The sequence below is a fragment of the Sarcophilus harrisii genome, chromosome 3 (genome assembly GCF_902635505.1).
Source record: "Sarcophilus harrisii chromosome 3, mSarHar1.11, whole genome shotgun sequence".
NCBI lineage: Eukaryota > Metazoa > Chordata > Mammalia > Dasyuromorphia > Dasyuridae > Sarcophilus > Sarcophilus harrisii.
In genome coordinates this window covers 148,260,891-148,281,469 of record NC_045428.1, presented here as the reverse complement: position 1 = coordinate 148,281,469, position 20,579 = coordinate 148,260,891, and the positions used below count along the sequence as shown (strand labels likewise).

The following is a 20,579-nucleotide window of genomic DNA, read 5'->3' as shown; positions in this document are numbered from 1 at the left end:
CCTCCCACATTTACCATGTTGACCTTAAGAATAAAAACAGTATTTAACAGAAAAACAACTTCATAGTGCAAGTTGTGAAAAGTAACTAGTGACAAATCAAAGCCTGCCTGGTTTTTGGTTAAGGAATCTCCTTCACCATATTTTCCATAAAACTAAGATTTTGACTTCTCCAAAAATCCCAAATTTATGGCAGAAACAAAAATGATTATATCAAAATAAACCCAAAATGTATTATCGTTATAATGGGGTCTTCTCAGTCAATGTTTAACAATTTCAGAATAATCAAATTGCATTATGATATAAATGTTATATGCTTCATTCTGGTGTTTTTTTATCCTGTATGATAACCAGGGTGGTTGAGATATATGCAATATTTATAAATTGGTTTTATCCAGTTCTACATTAGTAGAACTTCATAACTTTACTGGCAGTCATATAATATTCAGTGTTAGTTTCTTCTATGCTAGAGAATGCTGTTAAAAAAAAAATTACCACCTTATATACAATTTATTTTTTAAAAGAACACACCAATAATTAGCTAGTGCATTTTTTGCAATATATGATTTTGAAAACAAAAATGAGTTATTCTGAACTACTTTGGCCCCTTACATAGAATTAATAGATGTCTAAGTTAAATCAAATAAAACAACTAGATCATTTTCCATGGTAGAACTGTTTCCATTGGAAAAGAGAAACTATGCATGCCCTAAGGAAAAACCCTTTGGTTGAGATTTTCATCTTGCTTACTTTAGGCGCATGTGCAGTTTCTGGATTAACACAAGGAACATAAGAGCCATTATGGTGTATCAAGTGAGTCAAACCAAAACTAAGCAGGATTTACCCAATGACCATAATGGCTCCTTAGGAGCCATTTTCATCTCTCAGAATCAAAATTTAAAATGAGATCTAATATGTCAATATCTGATAAAGTCTTTGATCTTCAGCAAAGTAAACATCACATATATTTTCCAAAAGATTACAGGCATGTAATGGGGCACACAGAAAAATTTCCCCAAATTTATATTTGAATAAAATGAGTTTAAAATTCCACATTGTTTGTACATACAGTAATTTTTATCAGGTTTTCCAACATGTTTATTTCCTCCCCACTAAACAAGAAAGATGGAAGTAACAAGGGAAAAAAAATAATAATCAGAACTTAATTTCTTACCTGATCCTAACCATAACAGCGCTAATCTTCCAACAGCACCAATGAAAGAGCATATTGTTAGGCACTCTCTTTTCCCTTCCTTAAGCTTGCCCCTCCTGGGCTCCATCTAGAAAAGCCATTTAGGCAGTTGAATTTCTAAATAAAAGGCAAGTCTGTATCTTGAAAAAAAAAAAAAAATAACCCCCATATAAATCAGTCTCTTACCTACAATTGTTGTTCCCCTCCTTTAACATACAAGTTTTGTTTCTTCATACAACCTGTAATAGTCCCTCTTCTCTTCTATGACAAGAACCCAGATAACGGTCATGTTTAAAGAATGGCCTTGCTTGTCAAAGATTAGAGCTGTCTGCTGCATACACTCACTCCTCTGCACTAGAGCCAAACAGGCCCCATAAAGACTAATACCCAGCATGAAAGCATCAAGAACTTTAAGCCTTTGCAATGACTATGAAGAAAGTATCACAAATTTACTGAAATTATCTGTGGCACAATAGAAAAGAGAAGGAATTAATCAAAGTCTCTCCCTTAATGCAATGCTTGATTGAACTATCCCAATCCCTTTTTAAATAGGATAACCTAGTGGCAAGTGACCCTGATGACACACCCTAGTGAGGTACACAAGTACCACTTGTTCAATTTTTTTTCTTTTATGACCTCATTAAGAAGGATTTTGAAGATTGTCCCTGAATATGAGAACAAAGTGTCTCAAGACATCTCTAGCTTTTTATGTCTTTAGCCTTTTGCTGCTGAGATGCCTTTTGAATCTGTGTTTATTGCCAAGCACACATTTGCACACACTTAAAGATACTCCCCCCCAAAAAAATAAAAGTCACACAAAATACACTGGAGTATAACAATCTGAAAGGTGTAATCCTAAATATAAAAATGTATTAGTCTCTTGAAATAGGAAAGTTTTGCCAAAACCAAGTCGGGAGTACATCCCAATCCACCCACCCCCACAAACTCCCCCACCCCCCAGTTATAGCTCCCATTAATTAGTTCTGGCGGCAGTTTTCAGGCTCTTATCAGGGAGGATGCAGGCTGCCAAATCTGCTAGTGTGAAAATACTGCACCATCAGTAACATTTTCCCCTAAGTGTTTGTTGATGATATGCTTAGATTTAATATGGCGGATTACATTTTACAACGAGAAACAAACAAACAGATTTATAACTGAAGATTGAAAGGCAAATAAGGGGGAAAAAAGGAAACCAAGGACTGAGTCTAAATGTAGCATTTTTATTGACTTCTTAGAAACCAAATAACCTGGCATATTAGTGTGTGCATTCTGCAACAGACATTCAGCCCCATTGTATGACTTAGAAGAGAAGAAAAAGAAACCCTACTGTTTGAAATCCAGTGGAACATCCCCACAACAGGGCACAACTGTTCCCTCATGCATGAATGGGAAGGAGATGAAAGAAAAGATGGACTTCTGAGGTACAGCAAAAAACAAAGACAACAAAAGTGCTGATCATGAGGGAATGACACAACTCATTGCTGCAAAAAGGATGAGAGAAAGGAGCTCAGACAATGGTGCAGACAGCTAAGTGACATGTCGAAGAATTGAAAAATCTACACAAGTGGCTTTTCTTTCCACACTTGACGAAAAAACAATTAAATGTTGGTACATCTGTCATAAAAAAAAAAAAAAAAAGATAATTGAAACCTGTTACCATCATTAGGGACGGCAACTTCACTACCAAAACTGTAACTGTCCAATTAAGTGTGGCCCCCTCTGTTATCCACACAAGTTGCTAAAATGAAAAGCTTCCATTTCAGGGACAATTTTCCACATCTGAATCTGTGCTAATAAATTATAGGTACGTAGATGTGCACAGACACACACACACACACCCATGTGCTTATATGGGCATCCAAATAGAAAGGTGTACCTCTTTTGATGCAAGGGATCTGTTTGTGGAAAGTTAAAGTGATTCCCATGTCCATGTAGTAAATTCGTATTTTCTGCTGTCATAATTATTGAGATGCTTTCTCTTCTGACTGATCTTCAATTGGCAAATATTCCTAACGGGTTGGATGTAAATTTTCCTGCCCTCAAGACTCTGTCAATTAGTTAATGATCTGGAAACAATTAAATGCACCAGGAAAAAAACAACAACTCAGTATTTAAAAGGAATCCTTTTTTGTAATGTGAATCATCACCCTCAAACTTTTCTGTTTAGGAAGCCTGAATATTTATATATTGGATTTTCCTAAAGAGGGGCACACCTGTGCACACTTTAATGAAGTTGAAAGTTGCTAACAATGAAAGTTTTCAGAGAGAAAATCCCATCACAAACACACAAAAGAAAAAATCTCCACTAAATGTTTATTGCTCCCTTAAGTTCAACAGCCTGGGAAAATAATACTGTGTTCTATAATAAAGCTACCGAATGTTATTTCTTGCTGGATAACTTGCAAGACGAAAGCTCACAAAACCCGAAAAGCAGTTATTGACCCTGTCAGAATACCTGATTAATGGATAAACGCTGTAATTGATTAGCAGAGAAGTGTGAATTAAAACAGAGTACAGCATCAATAATGAGTCTCTGACAAAGGTAGCTGACATAAAATGTAAAACCATAGCCTGCAGCTATATCTCATCAAAGACAGGCTTTTCTTAAAAACAGGAGTGGGGGGGAGAAAGGGAGCTCAGTGTCCTGTCCTCCGCAATTCTTTAGTCTTTTCTCTTGGTAATGATGCTGTGTATTAAACCACCAGCAAAACGGTATGGGAACCCACTCATCAGTCCACCTTCATACATCAAGCAATGTGAGGCAGTTAAATGATTCCATTATCCTTCTACTTTTTTTTTTTTTTTTTTTTTATCACTTAAGAAGTCCTGTGCTCTACTGTGAACCCTCTTTGCTTATGTTCTCATAGAAAAGTAAAGTCTGCATGCACCCAATGAGAAGGGGCTGGGTGTTATATGCACTGCTATTGCTGTTTCTTCATCTGTTCCAGAAGATGAGATGGGCATTAAGCAGGACACCAGTTAGGCTCCATGTTCTAATTGTGGTAAAGTCTTCAAACAAAATAAGGAGCAATTAAGCTTTATGTATGCTTCCCCAAACCCCCCAAAACACCCAACCGTAAATTTTTTTGCTGAAATTGCCTGCAATCTACCATTGCAGCTCACAAAGCTGGCAAAAGCTGAAGATAAATTGTTGTGTGGCTTTGTTGGCTATCCACTACTTTAGTGATATTTAAAGATAAGTGATAAACAAGCAGAAAAATATACAAAACCTCCAGTGATTTTGTAGGTTGCTTGACAGAGCCTGGGCACATGTGTGTTTAAAACTGAAAAAGTGTCTAATATTACCCGGGAAGTAATGCTTTGGAACACTTAAGCAGCAAGAGTTAGCTCTAACTTGCTATGACTAATAAAGTGCTTTAAAATATTTTCAGAATATGAACTAGGAAGACGACCCTAGAAAACTGGGGTAATCAAAGCAAGTCCTAGGCTTTGAGCATACTTATTACTAGTATGCTTTTACTGTTGGACAAAAATTACACAAGACAAAAGATGTGCAAGATGGAGGGGAATGCTCCTAACTGGTTCTTAAAAAACAAAACAAAACAAAACAAACCCTCATTCATATGTGTAGGTCAATCCCACAAAATTTCTTCTTGCCTGATCATCCTCAAGTTGAAGGTGGATGCTATGCTTATTGTGTGTCAAGGACCTAAGTATGAATATTGAAGATCATTTTTTCCTTTTAAGCTGATTTCGCTTGCATAAAAACAGCAAGAAAGGTATGACTCTTCACTGCTCTAACAGATTGAAAGGAAGAGGTAGGAGAAGGATGCTTGGCTTATTTCATGGCTTAGCTATATTTGCCCAGTACACGTCAGAAAACATAAAGGAACTGAGCATCACAGGAAAATATAGATAAAATATTGAGAAGATAAAGATTAGTATTAATCTTCATCCTTCTAAACCTTCTCTTCCCTTCTACCAAGAAATACTTTAAAATAACTTGTGAAGGGAAAATAAGAAGCTGCTTACTTCTTACAAAAGAGTGGTACCCTTAGAGTATTTTACTGATCATACCATTTTCTTTTTTCTTTTCCTATTCTTTCTTCTGACCATGATCTACTTCATCTCCTCCTGTCCCTTTTCCTAAGCTATACTTTTTTCCATGTCTCCTCTTTCAAGCTTCCTTTTTTTTCTTTTTTCTGCAACATGGTCCCCAATCACGCTATAACTATATGCATCTGTGGTTCACACTAGGAATGTAAGAACATCCTAAGGTGATATTCTTTCATTGTGATATAGATAGATATATAGGTAGACTTCTCTATCTTATCTTTCTATCTAAACACAAATATACATATGTATCTTACACACACAAAGATATATATATAAATTTATTTATTTATACACACAAATACTTTTGTATATGTGTGCATACACACACACATAGCTTCTTTTTTTTCTTTTTAAAGGCTGCAGTGACAACCAGTGGACCATCAAGACTCAATATGAGTTGAGTTTTTAATATTTAGAGTAATCTGGATAAAAAGGCATACTCCTAAATAGCATCTTCTCTCCTATTTACATTACTTGATTTCCTGTCTTAATTATTTTTTCTTGCCCTTTCAACAACCCAGTTAGCCTTCTTTTTCTGTTACATCCTGACTTAGATGCCTCCCCTGCTTTCTTTTAACTCCTATCCTTTTCCTCTGTCTCACCTTTTCTCTCATACTTCTCTCCCTCAGACTAGATCAGGTTTTTTTCTGCTTTAAGCTTCTTTTTCTTCCTGATTTCATGTGGTGATTTTTTTCTTCTGCTTTTTACACAAGAATGTATACTTCCTCCATCCCCAGTGGTAAGCATATAGTGGGGAAAGGAGGTAGAGGGCATGAGCATGATAGACAGATGGAAATTGGTGGGTTAGAGTCATAACTCGGGTTAGATTAGGGTTAAGGATTCCAGCTGTTATTAAGTTCTTGGATTCTGACTATATTGTAGCTAAAGAGAATAATTTGTTAGCATTTGGAAGTAATTATAATAGCATAGATATATTTATCTAATCATTTAATTTGTTCTGTTGAGATTAATTTTATCTGAATTTATACACTGTTATTCCCTTAGAAAAGGAAGGGATTGAAAAGACATTATTAGAACAATTTCCATCTTATAAATATTTTTTAAAATATTTGGAAATATACTATTTTATTAGCTCATTTTAATGAGGCATCTCATCGAAGTGAGAATCTATAGTTTGGAAAAGGCCAGTATTGTAGCTTTACGTGGTGGCAAAGTACATATTAAGCTACAAGGTTTGGGAAATTCCAAGAAAGACCCAATTCCAGAATCTCTCCCCTTGCTTATGTCAGATCATTATGGTTCATTCTGTGGAGTTGTCTTTCAAAATACAAATACTTCTGAGAGGATTTGGCAATACAATAAGTTTCCTTAGCATAAATGAGGTTATCAGACAGCTTTCCTCAGAAAAGGAGAGACTGGCTCAGCATTTTACACTTTTTTAGCACTTTACAGGAGATGAACTCCATCAAGGGCCCAGTAGGATCTGTCAGCTTTAGCTTTATCTCTTGTTAGAACAGTATTTCAGGGTGAATATGTAATGAAAACATGGAAAACAGTAGTACAACCTTTTAAAATCAATTTTTAAATGGTATCATTGTTGGTGATACCATGTATGCCATGGAAAGTTCTGAAACTTAATGAAGGTGTTTAGGGATTTCTAACAAATGTTCATTGACACATTGAAATGACAGGAGTATGTCTGCATAGCAGATGCCTATTCTTTAGCAGGGAAGAAGCTTCTAATTTAGAACTGAACCATAACTATAACAAAGGTAGGGACCATTCCTATTGTGTCATTGGTATAGGGAAAGACCTAATGAAGAAATTCCCTTTGTCAAGGCAAATAGCCACATTATTATAAAATAGCCACAATTAACCAAGAAAAAGGAAAAACTCCATGAGGTGGAAGAAAGTCATTGTCTGGCAGATTAGGCTGACCAGGGTTAGCTAGAGTAAAGAGAATGGTACCTTTAGAAGGAAGGCACTATGAGGGAAAGAAAGAGTACCTCATAGTGGGTTTAGTCCTGAAGAGCATTTAGCAAAGATTTTCATCATAAGCAGATTTTTTATAGGGGAAATTTACTCTCAGGAGTTTCTCAGGTGTAAAGGCTCCAACTCAAGAGAGAAAGGGGAATCAAGGAGGAAAGGAAGTGCCAGGGAGCTCAAAGGTAGGGGAATCAAGCCAGATTGAATACACCTGGCAGATCAGGTCCCAGACTGGTCTAAAGATATGCTAATCAATATCTTAAAAGGTTGTTTGAAGATAGCCAGGTTGGGGGATGAATAGTGGGGGTTGCTAAAGAGTTCCTTCCTAGATAGTCTGGGAATTATCTGATAATAGAATTATCTGATAATAGCTTCTTCCTGACAGTGTCACATCAATAGGGCTGAGTAAAAAACAGTGCTTAGTCAAGACCATAAAATGTACACACATATGTACATATAAAATACACTTGCATACAAATTATGTAAAGTTCTATCTATAATTCAAGCTAAGTAACATTTAGGGATTTACATAAAATTCGGATGAATCTCAGAAAAAGAATTCTTCATAAGAAAGAACTTAAATCCACTTTTAAAAGTATCCTATTTGCCAAATATTTCTCCAAGAACAAAAATAAGTATGCCATTTTACTTTTCTTTCAATGACAATCAAAGACCCCTGACAAGAATGGTGACCAATGATGAATAATAATAACAGCTTTATTATTCCTCCAGTTCCATTGAGGCAGGAAAATCGAACAGACGGTCATATATAGAAGAACAAATGCCAAATGCTACTGCATGACTGCATAGCCTAGGACATACTCCAGATCACAGCTCTCAACTTGGATAGGAAGATTCTTTAACAGAGAGATGTGGATTCTTTCAAGTTTAGAGTCCCTTTAAAAGATTAATAAATTAAACCATGAAACTATAAATATACAAGAACAATTTTAGCTACCTGGATAAGCTGTCATACCAAGCTGTGCATCACCTATTTCACACATAAAGCTCAATCTAATAAAATTCCTAATCTAAATCTTCTCTTTATATTGATGGAACATACCTATATTACTTTATTACAAGATAAAAGTCTTACTTTTTCAATTATGTACAATGAAATATCACTAATATGGACAAGATGAAGGAAGGCCAAAATATTAAAAGTCTGCATTACAGAATATTTTCAGTAAATCAATTTCTATTAATTTTAAGTACCTATAATAATTAGAACTAGTACAATAAAGTACCTTTCATCTTTATCCTTCATTTCCTTATAGAGAGTTTTCTGGTATCTCATAAGAATAATTTATAATTAACATAGCAATTATTTATATATAAATATGTACTTGAAGATACTTGAAAAGTTTTCTCCCTGAAATATGTAGTTATCATAATTGAATGATCATCCCACTGTATGTGCACCCCAGTTCCCAAGAAGATATTTTATTGTTGAAATAAATAGGGATTAAGTGTGGTGAAAGTGAAGGGGATTAGGACCACTGTTTAATCTAAGGCTTTATAAGCAATGGGCTAATGGCCATAAGCAATCCTGTGTTTGATATTCAATTTAGACCACTCCTGCCTTTTTAGGCTTTCACTTTACACTCCCACATATTCTGTGATCCAGTAACCTCTTCTTGCTGGTTCCATCTCCCAACTCATCATTTTCACTGGCTATCACTCATATCTGAACCACTCTCCTTCCTCTTCTCTGCCTCCTGATTTCTCTAACTTCTTTCTTTTTTTTTTTCTCTGACTTCTTTCAAGATCCCATCTTCAAGGAGAAGTCTTTCTTCATCCCCCCTTAATGCTGGTACCTTTCTCCTATTGATCATCTCAAATTTATGCATGTACACACATGTATATAATTTGTTCTCTTCCTCCAGTAGATTATGAGCCCCTTGGGTGGAGACTGTCTTCCACCTTACCTTTCTTGTATTCCCTAATACTTAGCACAGTGCTTGGCACATAGCAAGTACTTAATAAATGCTTATTGATGAACTGACCAACTGGCTAATTAACTGATTGATGATTAGTACCCGTCATGTCTTGGGTTGCAGTCGTTAACTTATTTATTTTTGCCAAAGCTTATGTTCTTTATTTCCAGGGTAGTATATGTATAAAGCTTTTTATTTTTAAAACATATGCATAGATAATTTTCAACATTCACCCTTGCAAAACTTGTGTTCTAAATTTTTTTCTGCCTTCCTTCTTCTCCCCTCTTCCCCCTCCCCTAAACTGCAAGTAATCTGATGTATGTTAAACATGTGCAGTTCTTCTATACATATTTCCACAGTTATCATGCTGCACAATAAAAATCAGATCGAAAAGGAAAAAAATGAGAAAGAAAACAAAATGCAAGCAAATAACAAAAAGAGTGAAAATGCTATGTTGTGATCCACACTCAGTCCCCACAGTGCTCTCTCTGGATGCAGAAAGCTCTCTTCATCACAAGACCATTGGAATTAGCCTGAATCGTTTCTCAGCAATTACTTATTGCAAACAAGAAGCTGCTGATGCAATAGCAAACCACTGAAGAAGTAAATATACTTGTCAAAAGTCAGCATTGTAGATGGCTTATTATGCCAGTATAGGACTGAAGAAAATGAAACTCTTTTATTTGGATGAAGTCTAAATCCACATGCCTCTGAAGCAAAGTCTACTTTAAAAGTCTGAGGTCTGTTATATCTGGTTCCTTAATGTTGGAAGCTAGGTCATGCTCTATGCAGGATGTCTCACTAGAAAAATCTATGAAGTTAAAGTTTCCTTTTTTAGAGATTCAGACTACCCCATGGTTCAACAAAAGTAGACTGTCCTCAGGTTCCCTTTCAATGGCCACATTTCCCCTGGGAATACATTTGGATTTTGGAAGGGGAATTCTGCCATAACATTGTTCCTCTCTGGCAGAGGAGTAATTCCATTCCAGTGATGGAATTCACAAACTCGATGGGACATCAATCAACAATCAACAATAGTTAGTCAGTTAAATTAGCTTACTGAAGCTAGGTGACATGGGGATTGAGCACTAAACTCAGAATTAGGAAGACTCATTTTTTAAAAAGCTTTTTGAACTGTTGGTATTTAATATTTTTATTTTCACTTCTAGGATCAAATATAAATCAAATATATTATATATTATACATAAAAGTATATTATTTTATAACAATTATAATATATTGCTATATATTATATCTTATATAATGCTTATACTGTGTAATTATAAATTCAATATGTAATGAATATGTTTACATTTCAAATATAAAATTTTCCATTCAAAGCCCTTCATAACCTGCTTCTCCTCCCTGTCCACCTTTCCAGTCTTTTTATACCTACATTCACACACCCACACACATCCATAAATTCTCCAATTCAATGATATTGGCCTCTTTGCTATTTTCCACGCAAAGACATCTATCCCCTAATTCCCAGCATTTTCTTTTTTTTTTTTCTTCCCTTTTCTTTTCTTTTTCTTTTTTAGATGGGAGAAAATATTTATTTATTTATTTTTATTACAACTTTTTATTGACAGAACATATGCATGGGTAGTTTTTCAACATTGTCCCTTGCAATCACTTCTGTTCCAACTTTTCTCTTCCCTCCCTCCACCCCCCTCCTTTAGATGACAGGCAGTCTCATACATGTTAAACATGTTAAAGTATATCTTAAATACAAAATATGTGTACATAGTTATACAGTTCTCTTTGCATAAGAAAAATCGGATTTAGAAAGGTAAAAATAACTTGGAAAGAAAAACAAAAATGCAAGCAGTCCACACTCATTTCCCAGGGTTCTTTCGTTGGATTTTTCTGGTTCTGTTCATCACTGATCAATTGGAACTGATTTGGATCCTGTCATTGCCGAAGATAGCCACATCCATTAGAATTGATCCTCATATAATGTTGTTGAAGTGTATAATGATCTCCTGGTTCTGCTCACTTCACTTAGCATCAGTTCATTTATGTCTCTCTAAGCCTCTCTGTATTCATCCTGCTGGTCATTTCTTATAGAACAATAATATTCCATAACATTCATATACCACAATTTACCTAGCCATTCTCCAATTGATGGGCATCCATTCAATTTCCATTTTCTAGCCACTATAAAAAGGGCTGCCACAAACATTTTCACACTTGTTGGGACCCTTTCCCTTCTTTAATATCTCTTTGGGATATAAGCCCAGTAGTAACACTGCTGGATCAAAAAGTATGCACAGGTTGATAACTTTTGGGGCATAGTTCCAAATTGCTCTTCAGAATGGTTGGATGTATTCACAACTCCATCAACAATGTATCAGTGTCCCAGTTTTCCCGCATCCCCTCTAACATTCGTCATTATCTTTTCCTGTCATCTTAGCCAATCTGACAGGTCTATAGTGGTATCTCAGAGTTGAGGAAGACTCATTTTTAAGAGTTCAAATCTGGCTCAGATACTAATTTAGTTATAGGATCCTGAGCAAGTCACTTAATCCTATTTAACTCAATTTCCTCATCTGTAAAATGAATTGGAGAATGAAACAGCAAACCACTCCAGTATTTTTGCCAAGAAAATCCCAAATGGAGTCATAAAGAGTTAAACACGACTGAAATGAGTGAACAACAAAAAGTTAACAACTTTATTCAGTGCCAACTATGTTCCAGGTACTGTGAGAAATGTTGGAAATTCAAAGAAAATGCTCAGCCTTCAAAGAGCTCACATTCTAATGGGAGAGACCAGACTATATGTAAAACTAGGTCCATACATGATGTATGAAGAGTAGATAGATGAAAATCTCAGGGAGGAATTTATGAGAAGTGGGGGACTGAGAAAGCATTTATTAAGCATCCACTATGTGCCAATTATGTCTTATCTTCTGAGAACAAAAATGCAAAAGTGAGACATTCATTGTCTTCAAATACCTTCCATTTTTCAAGTCTGGAGAAAATAAAACAAATATTGTTTATGAATGTCATGAAATATTATTGTTCTATAAGAAACAATCAGCAGGATGATTTCAGAGAGGTCTGGAGAGACACGAACTGATGCTAAGTGAAGCTAAGCAAGCAGAACCAGGAGAACATTGTATACGGCAGCAACAATATCATACAATGATCAATTCTAATGGACATGGCTCTTTTCAACAATGAGATGATTCAGGCCAATTCCAATGATCTTGTAACAAAGAAAGCCATCTACACCCAGAGAGAGGACTGTGGGAACTGAGTGTGGATCACAACATAGCATTTTCACTAAATTTTTTGTTGTAGTTTGCTTGCATTTTGGTTTTTTTTCTCATTTTTTTGATCTGATTTTTCATGTATAGCACAATAATTGTATATGTGTGTGTGTGTGTGTGTGTGTGTGTGTATGTTGGATTTAACATATTTTTAACACATTTAACATATATTGGGTTACTTGCCATTTGGGGAGAGTGTAAGGGGAAAGGGGAAATTTGGAAAGTTTTACAAGAGTTAAGGGTTAATGTTGAAAAATTATCCATGCATATGTTTTGAAAATAAAAACTTTAATAAAAAAAGAAAAGAAAACATATATTGGAAGGTACTATCGAGAAGGAATCTTTGGTATAAATTAGATGTTATTAAATTTTTTTTATATTATCAGTCCCTTTGGAAACCAAAATACCCATTCTCAGAATGATGTTTTTAGGTTCATCAAATAAAATATATATATGAGAAGGAAAATCAAATACACTGAAATATATTTATTAAAGAATTTTTATTAAAGTTTTTTATTTAAAAAACATATACATGGATAATTTTTCAACACTGACCCTTACAAAACCTTGTGTTCCAAATTTTCTTTCTTCCCCCTTCCCTTAGATACCAAATAATCCAATAAATGTTATGCATCTTAAAATATGTTAAATCCAATATATTCATATGTATTTATGCAATTATCATGCTGCACAAGAAAAATCAGATCAAACAGGAAAAAAAAATGAAAAAGAAAACAAATGCAAGCAAACAACAAAAAGAGTGAAAATGTTATATTGTTATCCACACTCAGTTTCCATAGTCTTCTCTCTGAGTATAGTTGGCTCTCTTCATCACAAGATCATCCTCAATCATCTCATTGTGGAAAGAGTCACGTTCATCAGAATTGATTATTGTATAATGTTGTTGCTGTGTACAATGGTCTCTTGGCTCTGCTCATTTCACTCAGTATCAGTTCATATAAGACTCTCCAAGCCTCTCTGAAATTATCGTGCTGATCATTTCTTATACAACAATAATATTCATATGCCATAATTTATTCAGCCATTCCCCAAATGATGGGCATACATCGGTTTCCAGTTTTTTGCCACCACAAAAAGGGCTGCTACAAACATTTTTGCACATGTGGATTCCTTTCCCTCCTTTAGATCTCTTTGGGATATAAGCCCAGTAGAAACAATGTTGGATCAAAAGGTATGGACAGTTTATCAAAGCAGTTTTTAAAGAGTTCATAGATACTAAGTGAAGAACTTAGTCTTCTATGCAGCTGCAAGAATTAGGAATGGTTTCACAAAGTTTGTCACATTCTTTACAGTAGTAATAGTAATAATGAGAGAATTTTGTCATTCCCTGAACAAGAAACAAAAAATTAGGCTGACTGCAGATTATTGTGTGCCTGGAAATGACCCACATAAAATGAAATATGAACTGGGACTACTTAGAGAGCTGAGGTAAGGATGGATTCACAACCTGATTAAGGGCAGTGAGTTCCAAAAGCTTAGGAATAGCTTCAGTTTCTGAGCCCAGTTTTCTGGATTATACTCCTTCCAGGTCATTAGGTACTGTGACTATCTCTACTATATTCCAGGGGTCCAGAATTAACTTGATCTCAAACTCCTTAATGCTGTAGATGTATTTATGGTTTCAGCCAAAGAAAAGAAAGACTTTATGGAATATGAAGTGATTCCATCTACCAAGAAATTAGAATTTATAGATTATGGGGCAAACAATTTTCAGAAAAGGAAAGCAACTGGTATAGAGACTGGCTAGCTTTCTGGATGACTTATCCCAACACTGGTATGAGGTAGACGAAAATACACTACATTCCCCACCTGCAAGTTTCCCAAGGGACTCTTACTTATCTGTTCTCTTGTAGGCAGCCTTGGCTCATCATTACAGGAGTGTTTGCAGGTCATCTCGGGAAGCTTGAGCACCCTGAGATAATTATCTCTGGCTGGGATGGTAGTGAGAGGAATGAGTGCCAGGAAGTAAAGCAGGCAGAATCTATAGTTAGCGTAGAAGGGAGGATTCTGGCTGGGGAAGCATATGGTGTTGTTATAAGAGAAGACTGTGGTGGGGAAGAATTATACTATAGATAAGTTCTATAACAGCACAAGCATTGCTCCAGGGTCCAGTTCATATGTTCTACCTATCTGCTGGATTTTGAGTAGTGGCCAGAAGACAGGTAGGTACATTTTAAACTTTACGGTAAGAAAGGATTTTCTAGAAATAGAAAATGAACTGGGATTCTCATTTTGAAATTACATGATCCGGGAGGTCAGAGGGCCAAAAGTTATTTTGGAAGAAGTGATGGCTAGAGTTGCAAAGCTGCCACAGTAGGGAAGGAAGAATATCATATTCTTCAGTTCATGCACCATCATGAAAATCAGTGTTTAATAATGTACAAGGGCAGAGAAGATTCAAAATAAAGTCTATGGTGAGACTGGTCAAAGTCTGTTCAGCAGAAGCAAAAATTTTATATGTGGCTACACATTGTTGAATGAACTCCATGATTTGAGTTCACCAAAATTTTCAGGTAACAACTTGGACAGTTCACCGAAAGATCCATAAAAGCAAGATTTCATGAAATATTTAGGTTAATATATATAGGTCAGATCTGACATGTTTTCTTATGGCCGACAGGGTATTGATACATGGTTTCTTTTGGGTTCTAGATGAAGGAATCTTTTTGTTGCTGCTGAAAAAAAGATATGCATGGCCTACCTGAGGATGTACAAATTCTAGCTGAGAATTTATATCAATTCTATCTCTTTAGAGTGTGTATGAAAGTCTACTTTTGGAGAAATGGTTTTGACCTATTAGTTATGTGAGCAAAAGATATATTAACTTTGGAAATTAAGGTAAATGAAGAAAACAGTCTAGTGGGCCTAAAACTAGTTGCTGACTGTCTTTAAGTATTTAAGATTCCAGGAATCTGTGGTGATGAAGAACTAAGATACATGGTTCTCTTTGGACAGTATCGCTAATCTTGAAGTGTAGTTTTATGATGGACCAAATCTCTTGTTTCCAAATAGTATATTTTAATACTTCTAAAGAAAAGTAGGCTCATGGATACAAGTGGATGACCATCCCATCTCCCCATCAAGTTGTGGATAATTCTGGGCTTAGGACTATGTATCATGATGAAATTAAACTCTGAGTCTAGAGATGTGAAAGTCTTAAACCTTAAAGAGATAAAGGAAGAAGGAAAAGGACATAAGTAAAAACATTTACAACAGGTAATTTTGTAATGATAGAGATCTGGAAACTCAAGGAAAGCTGGAAATCCCATGTATGTATAGGGATCAAACAAAATTATGGCATATGATTACAATGGAGTATTATTGCATCTTAAGAAATGACGAAAGAGATAATTTCAGAGAATTTTAGGTTGATTTGTACCCTCAGAAATTTGCTAACTGTATGATCTGAACAAGTCAATCCTATTTGTCTCAGTTTCTATAACTATAAAATGAGCTGGAGAAAGAAATGACAAACCATTCTGCCAAGAAAACCCACAAATAGGTCATGACGCAAATGAACAGCAATTATAAAAATGCTGAGTGAAATAATTAAATTAGAAAAACAGTCTATATAATAACAACATTGAAAAGACAAACAACTGAAAAATTTTAGAATTCTGATCCATATAACAATAAATAACCATAATACCAAAGAACTGATGATGAAGATTGCTACTCATTTCCTGACAGAGAGGTGATAGAAACAACATGCAAAATGAGATATACAATTTCAGACATGACCAATGACAGAATTTTTTTCTTTTTATTTAACTAGCATTATTTAATTCTAAATATTTGTCTTTTTTAATGAGGGGGAGGAGGAAGGAAGAAGAAAAAAATAAGTTCTTTTTAATTGAAAAAAATTAATGTGAAATTTAAAAAGCAGGAAAGCCCTCTGGGTTGCTAATGACTAGTAAAGACTTGGTTCTTATATAGAGGATAGATACAGGGGAAGGCCTCTGGTTAGGTAGGAAGTGGTGCTTGAGAGTGAAGTTTATGATATCCTGGAAAGAATGTTGGATTTGGAGGACCTGGATTCAAATCCTGACTCTATCACTTTCTATTTAGATCACTAGGTACTAGTTGATTATTGAATCTGATATTTTCTAAGGTCCTTTCAGATTTTAAATCTAGGGCCTGTGACCTTAAGATAGATGGTCAGTGGTAGATGCTGATGGATGGATTTTCCAGAAAAATTGCCAGTACATTATGATTCTGTTTTCCCAATAGAAGGGTATGAAAAGCCCTCATCTGATACCAGTAAATTCATATGTATATATAAATAGAGATAGTATTATCAGAATAGGAGTACCATTTGGAATTGAATTGTATATTATTCAAGTCATGAGAACAGATCAGGCTGGCACCCAAGTATATAATTCTATGATCTCATATTTGTTTCTCTAAGAAAAGGACATTTGTCTAATCAAAATATATATAAGATCAATCATTCAGAATTAAAGGCAATGTATCTGCCTTGATTTGATTAGATACATCCTGAAGATAATGGACATTTTTAAATCAGGGAGAGGACTATTTTACAAGTGGTATAAGGAGTTCTGGTGGCTGGTTCAATACAAGAGCTGAAGTTTAGAATTTGGTCTAAGGCTACTAAGCAATTGCTAGATTTCACGGACTCAAGAGACTAGATCCTTAGTACCACAAGGAATCAAGATAATCAACTCACATAGCAAGGGGAAGAGAAAGGAATAAACATTTGAATAGTCCCTACTCTATACCAGGCAATACACTTAAACACAAGAATTCTGTGAGATAGGTGCTACTATAATCCTCATTTTACAGTTGAGGAAACTGAAGCAAACAGAGGTTAAGTGACTTATCCAGAATTATACAGCCAAATTTGAACTCAGGTTTTCCTGAGTCCTATGTTCCATTTACTATACCACTATACTATACCACCATATACGCCTGTCATATGTAATGATGATTCCTCTTAATGATCATAAATACTCATTCTTCTATCACTGAGTATAACTTCTATCAAATTAAGATAACTATATATATAATAGGTTAAGTTAATTTATTTCCCTAAGCTGCCTATATCTCTCATGCCTTTGTTGCTTCATGAGGATCACAAGCTATAAATAATTATTATGTAGTAGGAGGACAGACTTTAAAGGAATTCCAATTTCTTAGGTCTCTCTAAAATAGACTTAGGAAGTTTCTCCCAGGAGCAGTGGATGCTACTTGGTAGAATAAACCAGTTATAGTTTCCATCCTGACCACAATGCAGACAGAGATTGGTCATTGGCCAGTGTTCCTCACTCTAGGCTAGGGGTGAGTTGGTGTTGGACTAACACAACTCCATCAAATCAGACTCTGGGGGTGGCAAACAGAGCAGCATGTCATCCAAATATAAGACCACATGTCATATTTGAATGAGACTGAATGTTATCTACAATGGCCATGGATTGTAACCAGGAATAAAGATTGGGGGAAAGGTTCTATCAAGAAGTTCAGATGTTTCTCAATCCAAAGACACTGGGTATTCAACATGGAGAGGATTTTGGCTACCCATTTATTCAGTTGATGTATCTTGCAAAGTGGGGTTGTTATGAATAACCAGGAATAAAGATGGTGAAAAGATTCTATCAAGAAAGTTAAATGTTTCTCAATCCATAGACACTGGGTAGTTAATATGGAGAGGATTTTGGCTACCTATTATTCAGCTGATGTATCTTGCAAAGGTTCTTTACAACCAGGAATAAAGATGGATGTGTTCTTTTCTATTTCTGATATTTTTATAAGTTTGTGATTTTACAATTCTCTCTCTCTCCCTCTTTCTCTCTCTCTCTTTCTCCTCTGTCTCTATCTGATTGTCTCTCTATCTTTCTCATTCCCCCTCTCTTCCTTCCTCCCTCCATTCCTATGGATCCTATGATCCATTGGTATTTTCTCCTTCTAGAGCATAAGTTTTCTTTTTTTTCTTATTGAAGTTTTTTATTTTCAAAACATATGCAAAGATAATTTTTCAATATTGACCATTGAAAAGCCTTATGTACCAATTCCCCCCTTCCCCCACCACTCCCCTAGATAACATGTAATCCAGTATATATTAAACATGGATCAAATACAGGCATTCATATTTATACAATTATCTTGCTGCACAAGAAAAATCAGATCAAAAAGTAGAGAGTGAGTTTTCTAAGGGCAACAACCATGTATTATTTAAACTGCATTGCTCCAGCATCTAACAGAGTATTTTGCATATAATAAGAGCCTAAAAACTTATTAAATGATGAAGCATTTTGGTTGGTACCAAAAAGAGGCCTGGATTTGGGTTCAGATTGTCTGTATTTGAATACGGGTTCAGTGACTTACTTCTTATGGATCCCTGGGATCAGCTAAAAGGATCTGGGGATGTTTAGCCTGAAGAAGAATGAGATATGGCAAATATTCAATGTGGTATCATGTTGGAGAAGCTATTAGGTTTGTTTTAACCTTCCCAGAAAATAAAGGAGCAATGGGTAGAATTTGAGTTTGCTATGAGGAAAACTTTCATAAAAGAGCTATCTAAAAGTGAAATGAGCTGAAGTGATAAATTAATAGGTTTTCCCTCATTGAAGGCTTTCAAAGCAAAAGCTGGGACACTTATTGGGTATATAATATCCTGGATTTCTTTTCCATTATCAGTTGGACCAGATGGCTGTTGAGGTATTTTTGATCTTTTAAACTATGTGATTAGATTAACATCTATTTAAAAATAAAGACAAATATAACTTTAGGCCCCTGGATTACTCCCCAAATATCCAAAGTTAGGAGTGATTAGCTTTGTTGGAAGGGCCCATAGTGGCTATCAAGTTCAGTGACTCCATTAATTTCACAGAGACCATTGTAAAAGGACATGAAGAGCAATGAAGGACCAGCCAGTGACCACAAGATTCCGATAAAACCCTTCTATCTCAGTTGGATCTCCTTGCAGATCTCTTGCTGCTCCTGTTTGTTTAATACTTAAATCTCACCACAGGGGAAGCTGGGTTCCTGAAAAAGGCTCAAAAAGCAATCCCACTTGAGATGTGGTAGGAGGCAATTTGTATATCTGAAGGGAGACAGCATTATTCTAGTGTTTACTTGACTGGGGACCCATTTAGGAAAGGTACATTGACTTTCACCCCTGTTAACAATTGCCCTACATTTAGTAGTTTTGTTATTCTCCCTGCAGATTGGCTCCTGCATGGATTGCCAAATTAGACAATCATGGATCCTGATCTATAAATTTTCCTTGCATAAAGTCCAGAAGGGAAACAGGTTTCTGGCTGACTTGTAGTTGAATAGACTTGAGGCTTTTCTCCTCATGTGTAGCTCTTCCTTATAGTCTCACCGAGCCACGTTATTCTCTCTTTGGAGGCAATTATTCAGCTCAGGATATTAAATAAGGCAACTAAATTCACCAGATGACTGCCCTATCAATTTATCTTTAATTTCTTCTTTAGTCTTCCCTTAAAAATCTCCAATAGGAATTATGTCAGAAAGGTCAAAATACACGCACACGCACACACACACACACACACACACACACACATACACACACACACACACACATCCACACAGGTAAAGAACTAATTATTTTTCAATTAAGTTTAAATCATTGAAGTTCAAATTTGCTCTAAGACTTTTGTTACTGTATAATAAAGTAATTACTTCAACATTTCATGGTAGCAGAAATGAATAACCATCAATGGGAGGAATAGCTGAACAAATTATGACAGGTAAGAATAATGAGGAAGAATTCAGAAAAAGGGAAGAATTGGATCAGTGGCTACCGAAAAACCACAGATAAGGCCCATAATACTGTAAAGGAAAAAACACTAAAGCACAGAGAACTTGACTCCAAAAGACTAATAATGAAACCTAACTCCCTGTTCTCTAACTAGAGGTGATGATCAACCAGCACAAAATGAAAATGTCCTATCAAATGTAATATACTTTTTTTATTTGGATTATAATCTCTCTGCAGTTGAATTCCAGATTTATACATCTAGTCGTGGTTTCTCTCCTGAGATCCAGTCTCATATCACCAAGCATCCATTGGACATTCTGAACTGGATACCACATAGATATAGCAAACTCAACATATCCAAAAGAGAATTTTTTAATATCCCCTTGCAAACC

General features: G+C 35.4%; 1 protein-coding gene across 2 annotated transcripts in view; it reads right to left on the bottom strand.

The window, feature by feature from the left end:
* CLYBL (citrate lyase beta like) overlaps window positions 1–20,579 on the bottom strand; it is a 347,744-nt gene that overhangs the window by 201,743 nt on the left and 125,422 nt on the right. The gene's annotated exons all lie outside the window — the stretch shown is intronic.